At 43.2% G+C, this 19,706-nt stretch overlaps 1 protein-coding gene and 1 pseudogene across 1 annotated transcript in view; both read left to right on the forward strand.

The window, feature by feature from the left end:
* Ca10 (carbonic anhydrase 10 (inactive)) overlaps positions 1–19,706 on the forward strand; it is a 508,909-nt gene that overhangs the window by 372,710 nt on the left and 116,493 nt on the right. The window lies entirely within an intron of this gene.
* LOC101696931 (non-histone chromosomal protein HMG-14 pseudogene) lies at positions 13,088–13,598 on the forward strand (annotated as a pseudogene).

The following is a 19,706-nucleotide window of genomic DNA, read 5'->3' on the forward strand; positions in this document are numbered from 1 at the left end:
ACAACCAACACTGGAAAACCTTTCATTACTTTTTTGCTGCATATCATTCGGCATTTGTCATTATAAAATGAACAAATTCTCATGTTCACCCACATGTACTTGTATCTTTATTTGTAGATATTTTTTATTGATTACATGGGCATCCTAGTAGTAGCAGTAAGCAATACTAGTAGTGGTTACTAATAGTAGCTGCTAGTACCCAATGTTTGTTAGGTCGTCATTATGCACCAGGCACTCTTCAAAGTATCTTTACAAGATGACCTTATTTACTCCTCACAGCAAAACAGTAGCCACTGTTGCTTCCCTTTTTGCAGATAAGGAAAGTGAGGCCAAAGGATAAATTGTGTCTGAGAATGAAAAATGGGAAAAGTGAGAGGCAGCCTGGGGCTTGAGCAGCAAGGCAGAGCACTTCCCATGGCAGCACCCGGATGGTCATCAACCCCTGATTCTGCAAGTGGTGTGGGCCACAGATGAGGCATGTCCATTGCTCCAAGGGGCTTTGTCCCTATTTGTGAGAATGTGGAGCCTGCTCTTGCTGCGGGGATGTTAGGAGGGAAGCATAGGGGAACAGGTATGTGCACATGCTCTGTAAGCGGCCAGGAGCCACACTGAGGTTCCCCAGCTCAGTACCATGCCAGTCTACCTCACTGGTAGGTCGTCTACCTCACCCCCTACTTGCCCTGCTCCAGGACCCAGGACCTAGAAATGCATTGCCACACAGTGTATGGTCAACCAGCACTTGCTAAGTGAAACCAGGAAACACCTAGGCCTGGCTAACATTCACTTTCTTCAATTAAAGAAAAATACATAAGAAGGTGGGGACATGTTGGGACAGCTGCTCACAACAACAAAATAAAATGATGAAAGAAGAAACTTCAAAGCCTTCCAATAGTGTGGTAATATATCAAGTTTTATGGGAAGTTAGAGAGTCGCGACAGTTGGTCCAGAGCGCAGGCGCTGCTGGGTACAGCATGGGAAAACTCCCTTTCCAGACTTCAGCAAGGTGATATGACAGAGAAGGCTTTGCAGTGAGCAGGCCTGGGTTGGTGTCCCATTTCATCCAAGCTCTGTGATAGTGGACAGCTCGGAAATCTTCCAGCCTCAGTTTTTACATCTGTAAAGAAAATGTACTCTTCCTAGGAGCCCACGGATTACTGTGATGATCCAAAGAGATACAGTCCTCAGTGCAGAGTCTGGCATCCAAGGAACACTCCGTGCAATTTAGCAAATGTTAGTATTAATGTTTTATTATTTTGTGACCTTCAGAGCTCTAGGGGTGCTTTGTGTCTTCCTTGTTTTGATTGTTTTAGGATTCTTTTTTCTTCTGTGGTATGTGGAGAGAAACTCAGAATATTGTATTGTACTTGGTAACTTGCTGTTCACCAAATAACTGAGACTGAGAGATTAACATGGAAATAATGCCTTGAAAGCTTTATACTTCAGGGGGAATGAATCTTACAAGCTACTGTGCATCCTTATGTATTAAAAACACCAAGGTGGGCCAGGGATTTAGCTCAGTGGCACCACGCCCGCCTCACAAGCTCAGGGTCTTGAGTTCGATCCCTGGTACTGGGAAAAAGAAAAAGAAAAACAAAACAGAGAGGTGCTCCCCAATATCTCTAGGAGAAAATAAAACTCAAAAATGACAGTGACTATTTTGAAAAGTCATTCTCATAGCAGAACAATGACATTCTGTTAGGTTTGGGAGGAAGCCTCCGAGACCCCTCGTCAAGTCTCCCAGCACCAGATCCTCCAGCAATTACCATAAAAAAGACCCTGAGTAATAACTTCATGGCCTCAGACTAACACTGGATACATACACCTCTTAAGCACAAATGGGCCCTCATAGTTTACTCTTCAGTCTATTCGATCATTGCCTGTGGGTGATTTGTGGCTGCCCTCCCTCTATGGACCACATTCTCTTCTCCTATGTCTCCACTTGTGGGGCTGAGCAATCCATTCTCAGGGATCAGCTGTTTTAGGATGCACAGTGACTACCCAGGGAATGGTGTTTGACATAGTAGCCATATTGAGTATTCCTTCTCTCTGCTCCAGGTGTTACAGAAGGATGACCGGATGTGTCTCCTTGACCCATCATGTATATCTCACAGAACACAAGTGGGCCTGCCCCTACTCTCCTGCTACACATCTGCTGCCCACCCATGCTGCTAGGCTGAGATCAGGTTTTATCTCCTTCCTGGAAACCCTCCTGAACACGCCTTTAACCCTCAAGATCCCCAAATATACACACACAGTGGGGAGTCGCAGAGTTCCTTTATGCATTCCACCGGCACCCTTTGCAAACTTCTGTCACAGCACTTACCATCTTGTGGATAATTATGGATCGACTGCTCAGCCCCCAGTCTGTGGACACTTGCTCTTTCTGCTTCTCATCTCCACATACTGCCTGGAACACTATACTGCTTAAGAAATGGCTGAGCCCAGAAATTACCGTGCCCAGTGGTGGCAAAACCATGCCTCCACCAGCTTGCTGTAGATCCGGGTTTTTACCTCAAGAGAAGCTTTCCATCCATTAAAAAAACCCTATGAACAGGCTAAATATTAGTCATTCCTGCACTATTTTCTCACTGAATTGCCTTAACACATGGCAGGAACAGATGGCATTCAAGCTATGTTGTCATGATAAAAGTATGAAAATGTTATGTGTTTTTAAAATTCTTTAAAAAGAGCCTGCACATCACTGCAGACTATTTCAAGATCAGCACTGGGAAAGAAATGTTTTGCTTTGCCTTTTGCCTTTTCATCCTTTCTGTGTGGTCAGCATTCATCACTAGACCTTCCCTTTCTGAAAAACTGGTGGACTCTCGAAACTTGAGTTCTCAGACAAGTTTGATTTTCCCCTTCCCCACACTCTTTCCCCTTACCAACTTTCCTAGGACTGATCTTAAAATAGTCTCCATTAGCACAAATCACACACCCACTGTGTGCCAAAGGCAAGGTTAAATAACTTGTGGTGTAGGCTCGTAGGGTTCTCTGTACATCCTGTAATTTTCTTTAATAAGCATAAAGGAAATTTTACTGTAAAATTAAGGCAGTAGCAATGGTGAGAGGGTCAGTATGACCGGTTTGGATTTGATGGAGTGCCATGAAATGAGATTTGGAGTCAGGGACCCTGGCTTCATAAACATCTTCCCTGAATAAGTGTACAACATCCTCCTTGCATAGAAGTTCCAGCCAGCAATTCTGGCTGGCTTGCCTTATTGAAAGTTAAGCACTAAGATCAATAGAGCAATATTTTATGAAATTCAATTTATCAGAAGATTTGACATCTTAAAGATGATGGAACGTTTTATTTATTGGCAATCATGGAAACTTCAAGAATGTTTGGTGCAGTGAATGCTAAAGCCCAAAGTTGATTTGAAATTTCCTGTCCTTGAAAGGAGACAATGATAGAGCATTGCTTTTGAAAACTGAATCTCGATCCCAAACCTTTGCAGCCATAGTATAAGCAAGCCAAGATTCTGAGCTGAAATGAAAATGTCATGTGCAATGAGTTTTAAGAACTGTTTCTACCAAAAGCAAAATCAAAAAACAAGAGCAAGCAAACAAACAAACAAAAACTAGCACATCTTCGTGTGGGTCCAGGCTACGAAACAAAAAATGGTCTTTAACTTTACCCCTACCTGAAATATTTTCACAAATAAAGTTGCAGCAGATAATCAGATTAAAGCACAGGGTCACTAAATGCAGTGTATTATTTGTACTGTGATCCTGAAATAGGAAAAAGATATAGGTGAAGAAAACCAGAGAAAACTAAATGAAGTCTACAGTTTAGTTGATAGGAATGTAACACTATGTTAGTTTCTTAGTTGTGACCAAAGATATCAATCTTAGAGGAAGGTGGGTGAGAGCTATCCCGGAACTCTCTGTACTGTCTTTATAACTTTTTTGCAAACCTAAAATTATTCCAAACTATAAAATTTATTTTAAAAGTATAACAGGATTAAACCCAGAAGTCCTTGAGGATGGGACATGAAGTACTGAAAAGGTTGTGAGATCTCGGCTCCACCCAAAGATGTAAGCACAGAGCACCCTTCTTCAACTTTAGCTGTGCCTGTGATTAAGGTGCTGGCCTCCCTGACCCTCAGCCTTCTCAACTCCAACCACAGGCATACTGAAACTCTCTTCTTGTGATTATTGTAAGGATTAAATGAGATAGCACATGAAATGAACTTGCAGTTAGTAAACATTCAGGGCACAATAGTCAAATTTAGTGAAAAGACAAAGAAGGGATTTTTTTTTTTAATGTAAAAGGAAAACTCTGCCAGGCACCTCCTATGACTTCTAGACAAGCAAGATTCTCATTTTAAGAAGGGGCAAGATGATGTGCATTAATGACCATTGCCCATCAGTAGCATTGGGCAGGCAGTTGGACTTGGCCCAAATCATTTCTCACCTCAAGGAAACACTTCCTCATTAATACATTATCATGGCAAACCCTCTGACTTATGGGAAATCTTCTTTTCACACATTTATGTCCAAGTTACTCAAATTAACTTACTTTCCTAGGTATGTTCTATTATAGATAAAATGTTCTTCAAAGGAAAGAATCCTGATTCTGTTTATAACTGACTTTTCTTATCTCCAATATAGGAGAAATACATTTAAAAAAAATAAGCAAAGGTAAGCAAACTGACATATTCACTTATCTACCTGCTTCCCTGCCAATTGATGGCCCAACAAATTAAATGTCACTGAAGGCAACTACAGTTCAGAGGAGTTCAGCAACCTATCAACACTACACAGCTAAGCACCAAGGGGCCAGAACTTGAACCTGACCCGAGCAGCCGTCCTCTGTCCTGCCACATCGCCTGTCCACCCCACTTGTGTCGAGTTGAAAAATGCCAGTGGAACCAGTCTTTCCCACCTGGTTCTTCCACATCAGAAGTTCCCGGCATGTCGGGCAGCACAGTAGAGATTCACCACTTCCCATAAGGGGAGCTTCTGAAATTCTTTCCACCCACTTCTGCCTTTGAAACGAAATAAGTACCTTATCCCTTTGAGGGCAGATGATAGAATCAAGCAATTCCAGCAGAACTGACCATGGAGTACGGACCTGTCCTGTCAAACACCATTCGACTGTGTGGCCTTTCTTCCTGTCACCAAGTCCTTAGTTCTTCCTACACCACGTGGACGACCTTGAATCACGATTAGTTCCCAGCATCTTTCTTGCATCTGAGCTTGGGTCCTGAGCCCTTCTGTTGCCCAGAACTCCTACGTTTTGTGGCCTGTTTGTCTCACCTGAAGCGCTCCCTGGTCTTGCAGGCTGGAATTCATACTCTGCACTTCACAACTTCTCATCGCAGCTTCTTTGTTCACCTAATTCACTCATGGCTCTTCTGCTGTTAACTATCCACTGCTAACTCTTTCCAATGTACATCTGTCTGTCTAGCCAAAGTCATCTCAGCCCTCTGGGCCATACTCCAGAACCCTTCCAAGGTGCTGATTTCTTGTTAGATTGGCTCTGCTCAAGCCACAGATACACACACACACACACACACACACACACACACACACACACAGCCAGAGCTGCCTGCCTTGCAAACTCTCATTAGCATTAAATGCCAAGTTTCAGGAATAACCAGCCTTCTTGGTTACAAGTAACTCAGAGATTGCTGCATTAATGCAGTAATGGAAATATAATGAAGGAATTTATTGTCCCTGAAAGACAATATCTGCCACACAATCCCCATGGGGTATCTCCAGACAGTAAGTACAGCTCCACATAATTCCTCTGGCCCATAATTATCTCAGGAGGACTGTGACCCTCCAGTTCTCCCTATTAAAAGTATATTTCCCTACAAAATGAACTGTACTTTATTGAATTGCATCATTTTGATCCCTGGAAATTGACATATTGGGCTCATTAGCCAGGAAGTTGGATAGTTAATTCCTGAGGTTTCTCAGCGCCCGTCCCACACCACTCATTGAAGGAACTAAACAGCCCACGATCAGATAGAAGAAAGTTACCCTGGCAGAGTTGCTTTATTTTTCACTCATTACAGAGATAATGAACAGAAAACTTCCCTAGTGCAGATATCGCTTCCCAACCCCCTCCATGCGCCCCAAAATGATTTTGCTTTATTGCAACCAGATACCATTTGATGGGCACACGGTCTTACTCTGCTCATTAGCACCGTTTTTCCTTTAAAATGCTTCAACTGCTGAGATGAAACGGCGATTGGAGACTTTGCCTTTATCTTTAATATTTAACACTGTTCACACAACCTTTTAAAAATCAAATATTGATGCTGCTACCTGTTGTTCTTCAAAGTGGAGCAATTATATAGCAGGCCCTTCACAGTGCGCCTGCGTTTGTTAGAAACCAGAGCGAGGGTGTTGGGGAGACGTTGCTTCCCTGTGTGTGGCGTCCGCCGCATTCCGTCTAGAGTGGAGCGCTGGGAAGAGTGTTTGGCTCTTAATGAAGAGATGTGCCGAGGCAGCCACCAGAAGGAACCTAGTGGGCAGGCTGGCGAGGGATAGAGGGCGGAGAGCATCCTCAGAGGAGGTTCTGTCTGCAAAATGGCCCTGAGCCCTTGCAGCAGGGATCTAGCGTCCTGGCCTTCAGCCAGCTGCCCCTAGGAGGCCGGCTTCTTTCAGCTTCTACAACCTGGGTTCTTGGGAAGCAGCCTTTCCGGGTCTGGGATGGTTCCACACTGCCCTCCAGTGGCTGTGTCCGGAAACTACGGTTCTCACTGAGGAGCTGCCAAATATCTGGCTGCTGGATGCAGAAGCAAACAAGATACACAGCCTGTCTTCCAATTCCTCATAGTCTTTGGAGGGAGAACGTGTAAGGAGACAGCTACAGAGCGGGCTGGTGTGTCTTCACACATGAGAAAGTTCAGATATCCACGGGGACCCGGGGCGGCAGCATCGCCAAGCCCATGGGGCTCAAGGGAGTGGAGGAGGAGACCCTGAGGTTGAGAAAGGGTTTCTCAGCAGAGGAGAAGGAGATGTAGCTCCCGGCCTGGCGGTGAGGGGTCGGCCGTGCCTCTGTAGGAGTGCTCCGTGACCAGTCAGGAGACAAGGACAGGGGTTTCGTTGAGATGCTGTGCGTGGTCAGTTTTTGAGATGCACATTTTCTTTTCATGTTCTAACATCTACCTAGGATGCCTCCTATGAACGATGGTGGATGATTCTTTTATTTGTAGGATTTTTTTTCTTTTCACAGTGGAACGTAAAATCAGAGTGCATGTTCGTCTGTGGCATTTGAGATTTGAGGAAATGAGGGCTTACATGAGGCTGTGGCTGGGAGACAGAGGAGAGGAATCCAATAAGATAAGGGGGTGGCTGTGCAGTCAGGCAGAATGCGACAGATTACAGAGGACTTTAGGAGGTGGGTGTTTAACAACTGTTGAATATTTATATGCCAGAGATGGAGGAGGAGAGAGGGTTCTGCGGAGTGTGTGTGTGTGTGTGTGTGTGTGTGTGTGTGCGCGCGCGCAACTAGAAGGGGCCAGTATAAAACCAGGCTTTGCCTTGAACATTTTAAGTTCATTGATGATAAAAGAGGGAGGGCGAATCTCGTAACAGGAAAGCATCATGAAATCACACCGCTGAGTCAAAATCCAGGAGGCTTTTATGGACTAGAATGATGGGAACGGGCAGGAGGAGTGGAGAAATGGATTGGATGGTTTCTTTTTTGCCCTCTGTCTTCTACTTACAGGGAACAGGAGAAGAACCTTGCAGTTAACTGGCTTCAATTCACCTGGTGAATTGAACATGCTCCTCTGCTAGCCCCGAGATCAATTGTACGAATAACTTCAGACCACTCGGATACTTTTGCCATGGATAGATGGAAGGGTAGCATTGCTTTCCCAAGCGGGATACTCAGACTGCTGATTTTAGGATTGCAGGGTAAAACAAAGACTCCCCACCCCACAGCACATACTCAACTACCTTCCCACAAAGGCATCTTACTCCTATTAGGGATGTAAACTGGCTTCCATAACTACTACTTTGAAGCCATGCAAGGGGATTTCAGTTGCATGAAACAAGAGCCACATATTTCTGAAATATTGGTTATTGCAATATGAATCTCCTCACCCCTAAGGTGAAATTCTAGCTAGTGTTGTCAGCTAGTTAATCACGTCACTGGGCTTTACTTGGTGGTTGATTTTTAGATTGTGCTCCTGTTAGCCAAAGGCTGGGGAAGATGGAGAGCAGGGTTAACAAGGCTGGGATTGGCGAGGACAGAGCAGTTCTGAGGAGGCAGGCAGGGAGGGGATCTTTCTTTGTGGCAGAGCTGGAGAGTCAGTGTAGTGGGGCAGAGCATGAGAGCAGGAAGCCATTCCTTAGACAAAGTGGCCTTTTCTGACGTGGTTCTTTCACACTGCAGTAGGAAGAGACACTCCCAAGGTACTTAGCCTCTCAGAGTCTGTCTTCCTCAGTAGGAGCACAGACGTAGTATTCAGGCATCAGGGAAAAGTAACAAGATGACCTGTACGAAGCACTGGCAGAGCTGGTAGCACCATTCACCTGGTAGGCACCATCACAGATACTCTGTGCTGTCACCCCTGGGTTTCCCGTGTCCCTGGATTCCATGACTGCCATTCCCACTGCATGGCCTGCATTTTCCCCTTCCCAGGTCTTCCCTATTCTAGACATCTCTAGACACTCACAACCTACCCATTCTCCAAAGCGCATTTCAAATGCCCATTTATGAGGAAAAAGACTCAGATTCTCCCAGACAGTGGTCTGTCCTTAGAGCCAGTCTAGCAGCTCAGTTGGCACTCAACACAGGCTCTTATAGCTCTCTGCCCTCACCAGCCTTGGTTTCTTCATCAACAGTGGTGCTCCCCAGGATAATGGCAGGGATCGAATTGCAAATTGATGCACAATGCCAGACATAGAGAACCCCACTGTTGGTAGCGATGTTGACATATTATTAGGAGTGGCGTATCTAGATGTGACCTCTTATGAGAAAATGTGATTTTCTTGGTTACTTGCTTCTAGAAAGGATGCATGCTGTTCCTAGAAATCAGTGTCTTTTTCCACAGTCACGCCTCACTTGTTAAAGGCCGCAGTAGTAAATGGCAGCAGTGGTAAATCCAATAACAAATGCATCGGAGGTGGAGTCCTGTTTGGATTTGGGTTGGGGATGATTTTTACTTAACAGCTTAAGGCCCTGAGCCTCACTTCCAGAGCACGGAAGATATTCATTACACTTGCAGAGCCACTGAGCAATGCAAAGTGTGTGAAAACTGGACAGCAGTGGGAAACAGCAAGTGCGGTCGTTAACTGACAAGACTAATGGGTTCCATGAATATAGAATAAACGCCTGACCTTCAAGATAGGAACAGGGCCTGTGTAACCATGCAGGGAGGAGGAAGCAGTGGAATGGAATCATCTGGGAATTCTTCCAGGATTCCCCAATAAATATACCTGTGACCAAAAGGTCTCTCATTTTTCTGTCATTGCTCTTTTCAGGTAATTTAATGATTTTCAGATTCATCCAACTTCTTAGAAGGAATATTAAGAGGTTCACATTTTAGAGAGTGGGACACATTATGTATTCCTAGTAAATAGTGCTAGGCCATGTATTACTGGGTCTTGACATCAGTAGGTTCTAACTACCAACCCAAGTGATTGTCATTTGGATGTCCCCTGCAAGGCTATCCCATAAAAATCTGTGATATGAAACACACTAAAAGAAAACAGAAAAAAAAAAAAAATCCCTCAACAGGTAGAAAGCTTGCTGTCTACTTGGGTGGCTATTTCTAAATTATTCCTGCAATGTTTAATGCTCCTTGGACTCAGGTATCCTCAGCAACTGCCCCATGGTGTTGCCCACTCCATAACATAGCTCTACCCGCATGAGGAGAACAGATTGGAAATGAAGATGCATCGGGCTACCCATCCAGTATTGTGTCCACTGATCTCATGTGGCTCTGGGTAAAGGTGTCCCTCAGTACCCACGGGGGACATGTCCCAGGACTACTCTAGGATACCAAATACGTAGATGCTAACATAAACTGGCATAGTGTTTGCACATAACTATCCACATCCTTAGGTTGCTTATAATACCTAATACAATATAAATAGTGGCTACAATGTATTGTTTATGGAATAATGACAAGAAAAAGTCTGTATGGTCAGTAGTTGGCATGTGCTGAGTCCAAACTGGGGTGTGTTTTCAGTGTAAAATACATACTGAATTTCTAAGACTTGGGAAAAAAAGAATATAAAATATTTCATTAATTGTTTTTGTATACAATGCATGTTGCAATATTTGGGATACACTGTGTTAGATGAAATGTAACATTAAATGTTAATCCCACTGTTTGCTTTTCTCCTGTATCCTCAATGTGGCTAACATAAGAAAGCTGAAAATTGCAGCTATAGCTTGCCTTCTGTCCCTATGGACAGCTGCTGTCATGCACAGGACTGGTGTACCATACCCCAGGTGAAAGCATCAGATGTGACCGTCTCCAGAGCATCCCATTTCATTTAAAAAATCATTTTGCTCGCTTTTAAAATGCATACAATGCAAAGGCACACGATCAGAAGTGTAGCTTGCATCCCTTTCCATCTTGTTCCTGGGTTTCTTTCACCCTCCTCTCTCACATCTCCCAGTTTTCTGTACTCAAGAGACAGCCAAGATATGCAACACAGTGTTCCCCAATGCCCCAGCTTCCACCACAGCCTGTGGTCACACATGTGGCCTGTCACACTTTCTTATGCTGCCTGCAGAGCACTATGGCCATCTGAGTATGTCCCAGAGTATGTGGCAGCTCATGGTGAGCAAGAATTCACAGGGGCAAGAACATAAATATTAAATAATAAACTGGCATGCAATGAGATGATGCACAAGCAAAGGGAATTAGCACCTAATCGTGCCCCCAAACATTTGTTATTTCTAATTTCTTTGAAGAAACTGGCATCAAGGTTTCTAACATCTGACTAGTGGGATCCGAGACACCATGTGAGATGTTAAGACGATCTTCATACTCTGCGTGTGTCCATGTGTGGCTGTGTTCCACAGACTCCCTTAAAAGGCATTTTTCTCTTTAGAGATGAAATAACTGGAGATCGGGAGTTATTTGCCTAAAGCCTTATGAATCAGGGATTGAATTAAAGGACATTACTCTAGAAATAACCTTTCTGAAGCAGGTTTTAGTATGTTAATTAAAGTGGTCTAACCTTGAATGTTCACAGTTTAGGGAAAACCAGTAGCCTGAAGATGAATGAATGTATAGCCCCCTACATGTATTATAGGGCTCTTTAGGGCTACCTCGTCATTATCAAAGTGATCCCTTAAGGCACAGACAGTATGGAGGATGGAGAGTGGATGGAGAAAGGATTCTGTACTGCTGCACCCCTGCCCATCTAGCATTGAATATCTGTGAGCTTGGTTAGACTGAGCATCCAGAGGTGTCTGGAAGCAGAAGCCAATGGATCTCCAAGACCTACCTCAGACCTCCTGAGTGGGACTAGGAATGTGGTTGGAGCCATGCACTCAGATGAGGCTCAAAGCAAACTCTTCTCCATTTTAATTCAACAAATAGAAGCCAACTGTGACCATTAAGCTTGACTGTGTCAACTGGATTGGCTTGGGAGCCACCCCGGGGATTGATGGAGCACACTTCCTGGTGTATCTGGGCAGGTCATGGGGGCATGGCCTTCCTCTCCAGCATTGCTGCCCTGCTCTGTTTCCCTGCCAGCAGGAAAACATCAACTTAACTCCACTAGGCTCTTCTACCTGGATGCTTCCACCTTGGAGCCAGTTGACCATGGACTGAATCCTTTAAACATAAGCCAAATTAAACCTCTCCTTTAAAATGTGAGTATAAGGTAATGTGTTGCAGCACAGAAAAGCTGACCAGTACACCAGACATTGTTCAGGTGCTGAAATCACAGCAGGAATCAAATCTCACCAATATCATCCTTTCATATACATTATATATAATAAAGATATGTTAAATAAATATATTTGATATATTAAAATATTCTTTCAAAATACACATACTCTGCCTAATCCAAGTTTGATTTATGCTAGCGTAGACAGGTAAGGTGAGCTCCTAGCCTTTGAAAGGGACAGAGGAACAGAACGTCTTACGGTGACCATACAGCTGTCAATCATCTGGTACCATCTTGGTTCCAGTTGACACAGAACTCCAGACGTTCTTTTTGTCCAAAAAAGAAATGGATCCAGACAACTGACAGTGACAGGCTTGGCAAGAACTCTTCCGGTTTTCATGTGCTAGTGAGCTAAGATTTAAAGCAAAGTTTTAGTCCAGATAAAGAAATTAGAGAACTAAGCCAGAATCCACAACAGAACTGTATTCATACAGACCATGGGGTTAGAAGAAACACAGTGAAGCAGAAAGTGGTCTACCGGAAATCCATTTGCATTCAAATTCTGGCTCTTTGACCCACTTGCTAAGTGACCCTAGGCAAGTCACACAACCCTCCACGTGGTGGTTATCTCATTTGGAAAATGGTGAGATTTCGTGAACCTTGCCAGCTTGGTGTAGGAATTCCAAGTGTTCATAAAGCATCTAAACAGAGAAGAAAAGTCATTAAATTTAAATTTTACTTATAATGTTAAATCATTAAAGTAACAAAATGAGTTAATAGCATCACTAGTTTGCAGCAGTGAGTCAAAAGGAAAGGACCGTACAGAACTCATACCTGGAAATCCATTTGCCAGAGCCATAATGGGAACACTCATTCCAGGTACCACCCTTTGAGGTTCCCTCCCTGGTCGGAGACTGGGCAGTGCTGAGTGTCAGGGACAGGTTTCAGTGCCAGCAACTAGGTGTGGCAGCTGCCAGCCCACGGTCTCCTACAGGAAGATGGCGGAGATGGAGCACGCTCCTCCCTCAGCCTATGCCTTAGTGGACCAGGCAGCATCTTTCACATTTGTTCATCATTTCTTTTGTCATCAACACAAGCAGAAATTAAGTTCAAGACAGGCCTTGTTATTTGAAGGGTCAATATTACCATAAGCAGGTTCACTTTTTTAAAACATAATGCTGGGGCGCAGGTCCCAGCAGCTCTGGCGGCGGAAGGAGCGACAGCGACCGAGCAGCAAGCAGCGTAGCTCTGCAAGGCTCCGTGCGCATCGGCCCGCAGCTTCCGCACGCACGCACGCACGCACGCGCCGCCCAGATGCCCAAGAGCAGGGTCCGCTCCACCGAGGGGGCGGCCAAGGAGGAGGCTGAGAGGAGGTCGGCGAGGTTGTTGGCTACACCTGCTCCTGCGAAAGTGGAAACGAAGCCAAAGAAGCGGGAAAGGATAAATCTTCCGACAAAAAGGGGCAAGCCAAAGGGAAAAGGGGACCAAAAAGGAAAACAGGCCAAAGTGGCTAATCAAGAACCTCAGGAAGAGTTACCCGCGGAAAACGGAGAAACTAAAAGCGGGGAGCGCGCAGCCTCCGACGAAACGGAAGTGGAAGGAGCCAAGTCTGACTGAGCACACCGCGTCTCATCAGTGATCCCGGGCTCCCTTCTTGTACAATCCAGAGGAATATTTTTATCAACTATTTTGTAAATGCAAGTTTTTTAGTAGCTCTAGAAACATTTTTTAAAAGGAGGGAAATCCATCTCATTGTATTTTTTAAGTGTAAATGATTTTTTAAGAGGTGAAATCATTTGCTGGTTGTTTATTTTTTGGTACAACCAGAAAATAGTGGGATATTGAATTATGGCAGGCTTTGACTGTCCTGGGTGTCAGCTTAACATTCCATAGGTGGGGGTTAGTTTTATATCCTGCAACATAAAGCATACTAAATGGTAATTCGGAGTCACAGTCGTGCATTTAATATGTCTTGGATATTTTAAATGACTTCTATTCCCATGTTTTTAGTAGAATTGTTTCCCAAAGAAAACCACTTCCTGATCGTTGCCCTGTCAGAATTGTGTGTGCTCTGTAACATCGTTTTTGGTCGTGCTAGTCCAGTTTGCCTAATTTTGCTAATGTGCTGTGAAAGATGGAAAATTTGAGTATGTAGTATATATGATAAGAAATTGTGAACTGGTGAGACTTAAGTAACACTTCATCAGCATTCGAAGATACTGGTACTTAATCCTCTGAGGGAAAATTTGCCTCCAGATTTGAAGCTGGAAAGTCACTGGAATAACTGAAAAAGAAACAATACATAGTTTTTTAGATTTTTCAGTATGTGTGTTAAAAATTGTGTACAAAGTGAAGTGTCTGTACTGATCCTCAGTATAACCAATAAAATCTCAAATGTGGAAAAAAATAAGGATGGGATTAATATAATAATTAGTTGCAAGTGTGATCAGTTCATCTGTTTTTTCAGTGTTGATTCCAAAATCCTAGTGTTTTCAGATAGCAAATACATACTGACTCAGATGGGAAAGAGAAAGATTAGGTAAATTTAGCATTGCTAAAGAAGAAACTATCCTCTCTGCAGGGTAAGAGTGGCGGGTGAGATCTTGGAAGCACAACAACTCTCCTACCAAACTCCACCCATGGTAGCTTGAAGCAGATCGCTTCACCCCAGTTCCATGTTCTTCCTTGCCTACTTCCTTCCCAACAATCCTGACCCACAAGCTCCAACTATTTGCCTTTCCTTTTTCTTCTACATTGCAAAAATCACCTCTCCTAAAGTTCTGCATCCTTTAATTCCATTCACTCTTCTCAAATCCAATCCCTCCCATTTCTAATCATCACTTTGACACTTACATAACATAAAGGCATTATAGCCTTCAAAATAGGCAGAAGAAAGGATTTAATTCTCATATTTCATAAAGAAATGATAAAAGTTTAAGATGATGAATATGCTTACCCTGAGCAGATCACTACCTAACTTGTACATGAATCAAAACATCACATTGTATGTTGCAAATATGTCAAAATAATATGTCAATTTAAAAATTAAATGAAACATCTAGACAATCACTGAGAAGAGCCCAGTATCCAGTCATAGTGTCACATAAATGGCATATCCAGATGTCAGGCTGAATTCCCTCTTATTTTTTCTGTGGGATATGGTATCTGTGTATACATGCACTTAATACTCCGGTATTTCTGAATCAGTATGCATATGTCCCCTCAGCATAAAATAATTTAAAAGAAAACAAAAGCATAAGAGGAAGGATAGGTATCCTACCCAGATCAAAGGACAGGTCCGTGGGTTGGTTTCTCATCTTGGGTGTGGCACTTGTCCAATCCTAGATAACTCATGTGGCCTCTCTGTGTTGCATTTTCCTGGTTTATTGAATCAGAGATTTGAGCTTGATTTTTCTACCATCCTGTTAGCTCTAGAATCCACAAGACCCTAATTTTGCCAATCCCTACATATCCTACACTGCAGTAAAGCTGATGATTTGACTCCAGCTATTCCTGCCACATTGTTTTTCCTTGCAGCAATGCCTCTGGTGCACCCATGTGAACACGCAGCCCACCAGCTTTTCGCATTCAACATTTACAAATCAGCCTCTTGGCATCTTGAGCTACTCAGCAGGAAATCAGACTAAGCAGTATTCTTAAATCTCTGAGGCTCACTAATTACATTACAAAGAAGAACTATTACATGCCTCAGCAGAGCAGCCAAAGACATGTACTAAGAAACCTCAGTTGCAAGGAAAGGACATCTAATATATGATATGGCTGTCAGACCTTCACTAACTCTCCTTGGCACTGAGTGGCCTTCCTAACTACGGGCTCAGCCATTCTGTTGCTAAGCCAACATTCAGAGGAGACATTCCATCTCTCAGCTCCCAACATGTGGACCCTGGAACTGTCTCTCCTTCCCTGGGTTTAGAAACTCCCTGAACACAGACCAGGCCTGGCCAAATTAAACTGGATCTGGCACTTCTGCATGGCCACCACCTTGTAACTGAGTTGATCCCCAACCCCAGAACCTGTATGGCTTCCCCAACACACTTCCTGCCAGCCTCTGGCTTGTTCTCTTTCAAGAGCTGTAGAATTTGGAATCAAATAGACCTGGGCAGGAAATCTAGCTCTGCCAATTTCTACTTGTGAGTCATTAAGTAAAATTATTCGGTCCATTTGAACCTTCACCTCCTCATCTGAGAATGCAGATAATGGTGTCTTCCTCGCCCAGACAGTGTAAGGATTAGCTGAGGTAGTACATGTAAAGGTATTAAGTACTCTGCCTAGAATACACCCTGCCACGGCTGCTGTGGGTTGTATGTCCACATCATTATCCAGTGTGTTTGGAGTCACCAGAATGTTTTTATTGTTATAGCAAAAGACAGTCTGCTAGACAAGAATGGCAGCACTCTTATTTACCAATGCCGACTCTACACAGAAATATACATAAATAAAAAGACCATGCTGAATCTCTGATGTCTGTTTCACTGAGAAATTAATTTACTTTCTACAATAGCTTTGAAGATGTTCTCTGAGACTTTACAAAGACCAGGAGCTTTGGGTCATAAAAACTTGAGTTCCAGTCCTCTCATTTGCTCCCCTGTACCTTCTAGTAGAATCCTTAGCCTATCTGTACTTAGTTTCCTAATCTAGGTGCATCCATTTATTTTTTTGTTTTGGGGGTTTGGGGTTATTTTTGGTACCGGGGATCAAACTCGGGTCCTTGCGCTTTCAGAGCAAGCGCCGGAACCACTGAGCTAAATCCCCAGCCCTAGTTTCCTAATCTAAAAAGGGACATGGCACTGGCCATGTAATAAACCCTCCAAATTGGTCTCCTTCACCTTTCTTCCTCCAGGGATTGTGTTAATAAGGCCAGGCATTATGCACAATCAGATGGCCGCCTCTTCTTCATGCCCTCAAGATTCTGTCTCCCCTCAACTCCTACTTTGTAGTGTTCCATTTCCATCTGAGCCATGGGACATTATTTTTTAGTATATCACAAGAGATTTGGGTCAGGCTGCCTTGAGAGGAAATATAATGGAAATCTCACATTAGCTTTGTATCACATCAAGCAAGAAACTACTTACTGAATCTTTTGGAATTTCTGAAGGTAGCATTTACTTAGCTTTCTGCAATAAACATCAACTATAAAATCCTGTGTCCACTAAGCCAAAAGATTTTTGACATGATTATTTTATTAGTTTTTCTAAAACTCCTTTAAAAAACACACCTCTGGCTTATTATTTTTTCCTATCCGGAAATATGAAATTAGACATCTAAATCTCCAAATAATAAGATATTTACCCCAAAATAGTCTCTGAAGTCCCAGCTATACTCAAAGATAAATCTACCTTTTCATGTACTTAGATCTGACAAGCAAAGTTTGATTGTTTCTTTAAATTTTTTCTTCTAAATTTTTCCATAATTCATATATGTGTTATAGCAAACTGGTTCTCCTTTCATATGATTGATGTTTGGAGAACAGTTTCCGTACAAGTGACTTTTTCAATTTTGTGATATAGGAAATACAAAATATAGATTTTATATGTACATCATACAATTTGTATATATAATGTACATTCTTCTGCTTATAATGCTGCTCGTCACACGTATGTGTTTCATCCATCACTCTGTTCTGTGTGTTGTAATTGTTTTGGAACTGTTTGAACCGTGAAATAAATAGGATTTGAAGATGACTGTGATGGTTAATTTACGGGCTAACTTGATCCGGACCGTGGTACCCACATATTTTATCAGATATTGTTCTGCGTGTTTCCCAGGGAGTGTTTGGGGATGAGCTAAATATCAGCCAGTGGAATTTGAGTAGAGCAGATTGCCCAGAAACACACGGAGGGGTCATATCTATGCAGCTGAGGGCTTGAAGAATGTGGAAGAATTCCGCAGCCAACGGCCTTCGAACCCAAGCTGCACCTGCAGCTCTTCAGGACCTGCAGATTTTGGACTCATCAGCTTCCGTAATCACGTGAGCCCATTCCCTAAGAAAAATCTCTTTATTTTATACAGAGAATCCTAACAAATATAATAAGTCGTCCCAAACATCCTGATTGCCAAACCATTATAAGATTACTTCACCATCAACTCACCTCTTGAAGCAAACACTGTAATATTGTATTGTTGGGTAACCAGCTAATAATTATTAATAATCTAATAATTTCCAGTGGTTCAAAGCATGGGCTTTGAGATAGAGATGCCTGAGGTCACATCCAGGCTCACATCCGAGGCTGACTGCTTGCCAGGGCAGGAAGCACCGCAGGAGCTAAGAAGGAAGGTCTGCATCGTGAGAACAATCCATTGCTCAGTGGGTTTGGTTTAACACCTTTCCATCCAAGCGGAAGCAAATGGCACAAGTCTAAGTACCATACCATGTCTGATGCTGGGTTTGGTGAGGGAGATGTAAGGATTAAATGAGGAAGCTCAGGTTCAGAATTTAGCGCACTTTCTGACACCAAGTACGTGTACAAACACGGGCTGTGACAAACAGGTTCATAGCTGACTTTCAAAGGATGTAAATCCTCCTTACCTTAAAAATGCACTGAGGAGGGCCAGAGATTTAGCTCAGTGGTTTTGCTGCCTGCTGCGCAAGCGCAAGGAGCAGAGTTCAATCCCCGGTTACCAAAAAGGCACTGACAAAGTTTATTTCCCTTTGATGCAGTAGTTTCTTCAGAATGAAAGAGGAGATGAATGCATTCGTAAGAGGCCTTGGCAAATGGTGTGCTGCTCTACAAGAACTGTGTACAATGATATCCCATGAAGATGCTAAGGATAATTTTTCTGTTTTAAAAAAATTGCTTTTACATAGTCTCAAATTATTGATACTATTGGTTGACATATAATTTTGACAAGTGTATATATGGAGATCTACATCCTGCTCCCCTCAGTACTGTACCTGCTGCCAGTCTTGAACCAGTACAAATGTCTGCAGGTGAGGAAACCGGGGGTCATCTTGGACCTTCAGGTTTCTCTTGGCCTCTTTCTACATGAAGTTCAACAGCCTAGTGTCCAATTTAATCCTCTGTGTTCCTGAAAAAGAATCCCATTGGCCCTGGACCTGCCCAATACCTGCATCTGTAGACTTGAGAAGAGAAGAAAGTCCCCAGCATATTTTTCACCTGAAAGGAATGAAGAGACTTGTATTTGCTAATGTCGAGATTATCGGTCTTGAGTTTGTCACCTGCCAGCTGTGTGATTGTGGACAAGCCACTGAACCTTCATCAACATCATTAAATTCCCTCATTTGTAAAATAGGCATCACACATCTCTCATCTCATGTTGCTGTGAATTAAGACAAAACCACGAGGAGAACCAAGGGCAGCCCGAGGCAACCTGGATATCTCCTGGAGCTTCAGGTCCCCTGTCCAGCTCTGCATCCCAGTCTAAGTGATGCAACTTTTTGAACATGCTGTGCACCAAAGTAGTTCATTGGTAATGCAGTAATTAGCATCCCAGATAAAATGACACTGCTGCAGTGTTAATTACCATAGTGCTGATGTAGTGTTGGATTTAGATATCATATATAACGTTGTCAAGCCTTTATTTTTAAATTAAAGTGCAACAAACCATAACCTGGCTACACATCTTTTTTTGTCGATTAATACAAATTAATGTTGTTTCAATGTCTAGGGAAAGGGCAAAGAAAATGGGGTGTTGCACCTAATTGTAAGAACACGTGTGGGAATCCTGGACTCCTACAAGCTCCTGCTCCCACTCAGACCTCCGCACAGTGGAGTGTGAGCTCTGTGAGGGCAGGGACCACACTCACCCCAGCTCCTAGCACAGAGTCAGCACTTCGAACATTTTCCCAGTGAAAGAATGGATACTTGACAAATGAATGAAGACAGAGGCATGTGTACAGAAGGGGT

This window comes from Heterocephalus glaber, unplaced genomic scaffold (genome assembly GCF_053883595.1).
Source record: "Heterocephalus glaber isolate CG9 unplaced genomic scaffold, H.glaber_assembly_v1.0 deba00001773, whole genome shotgun sequence".
NCBI classification, from domain to species: Eukaryota; Metazoa; Chordata; class Mammalia; order Rodentia; family Bathyergidae; genus Heterocephalus; species Heterocephalus glaber.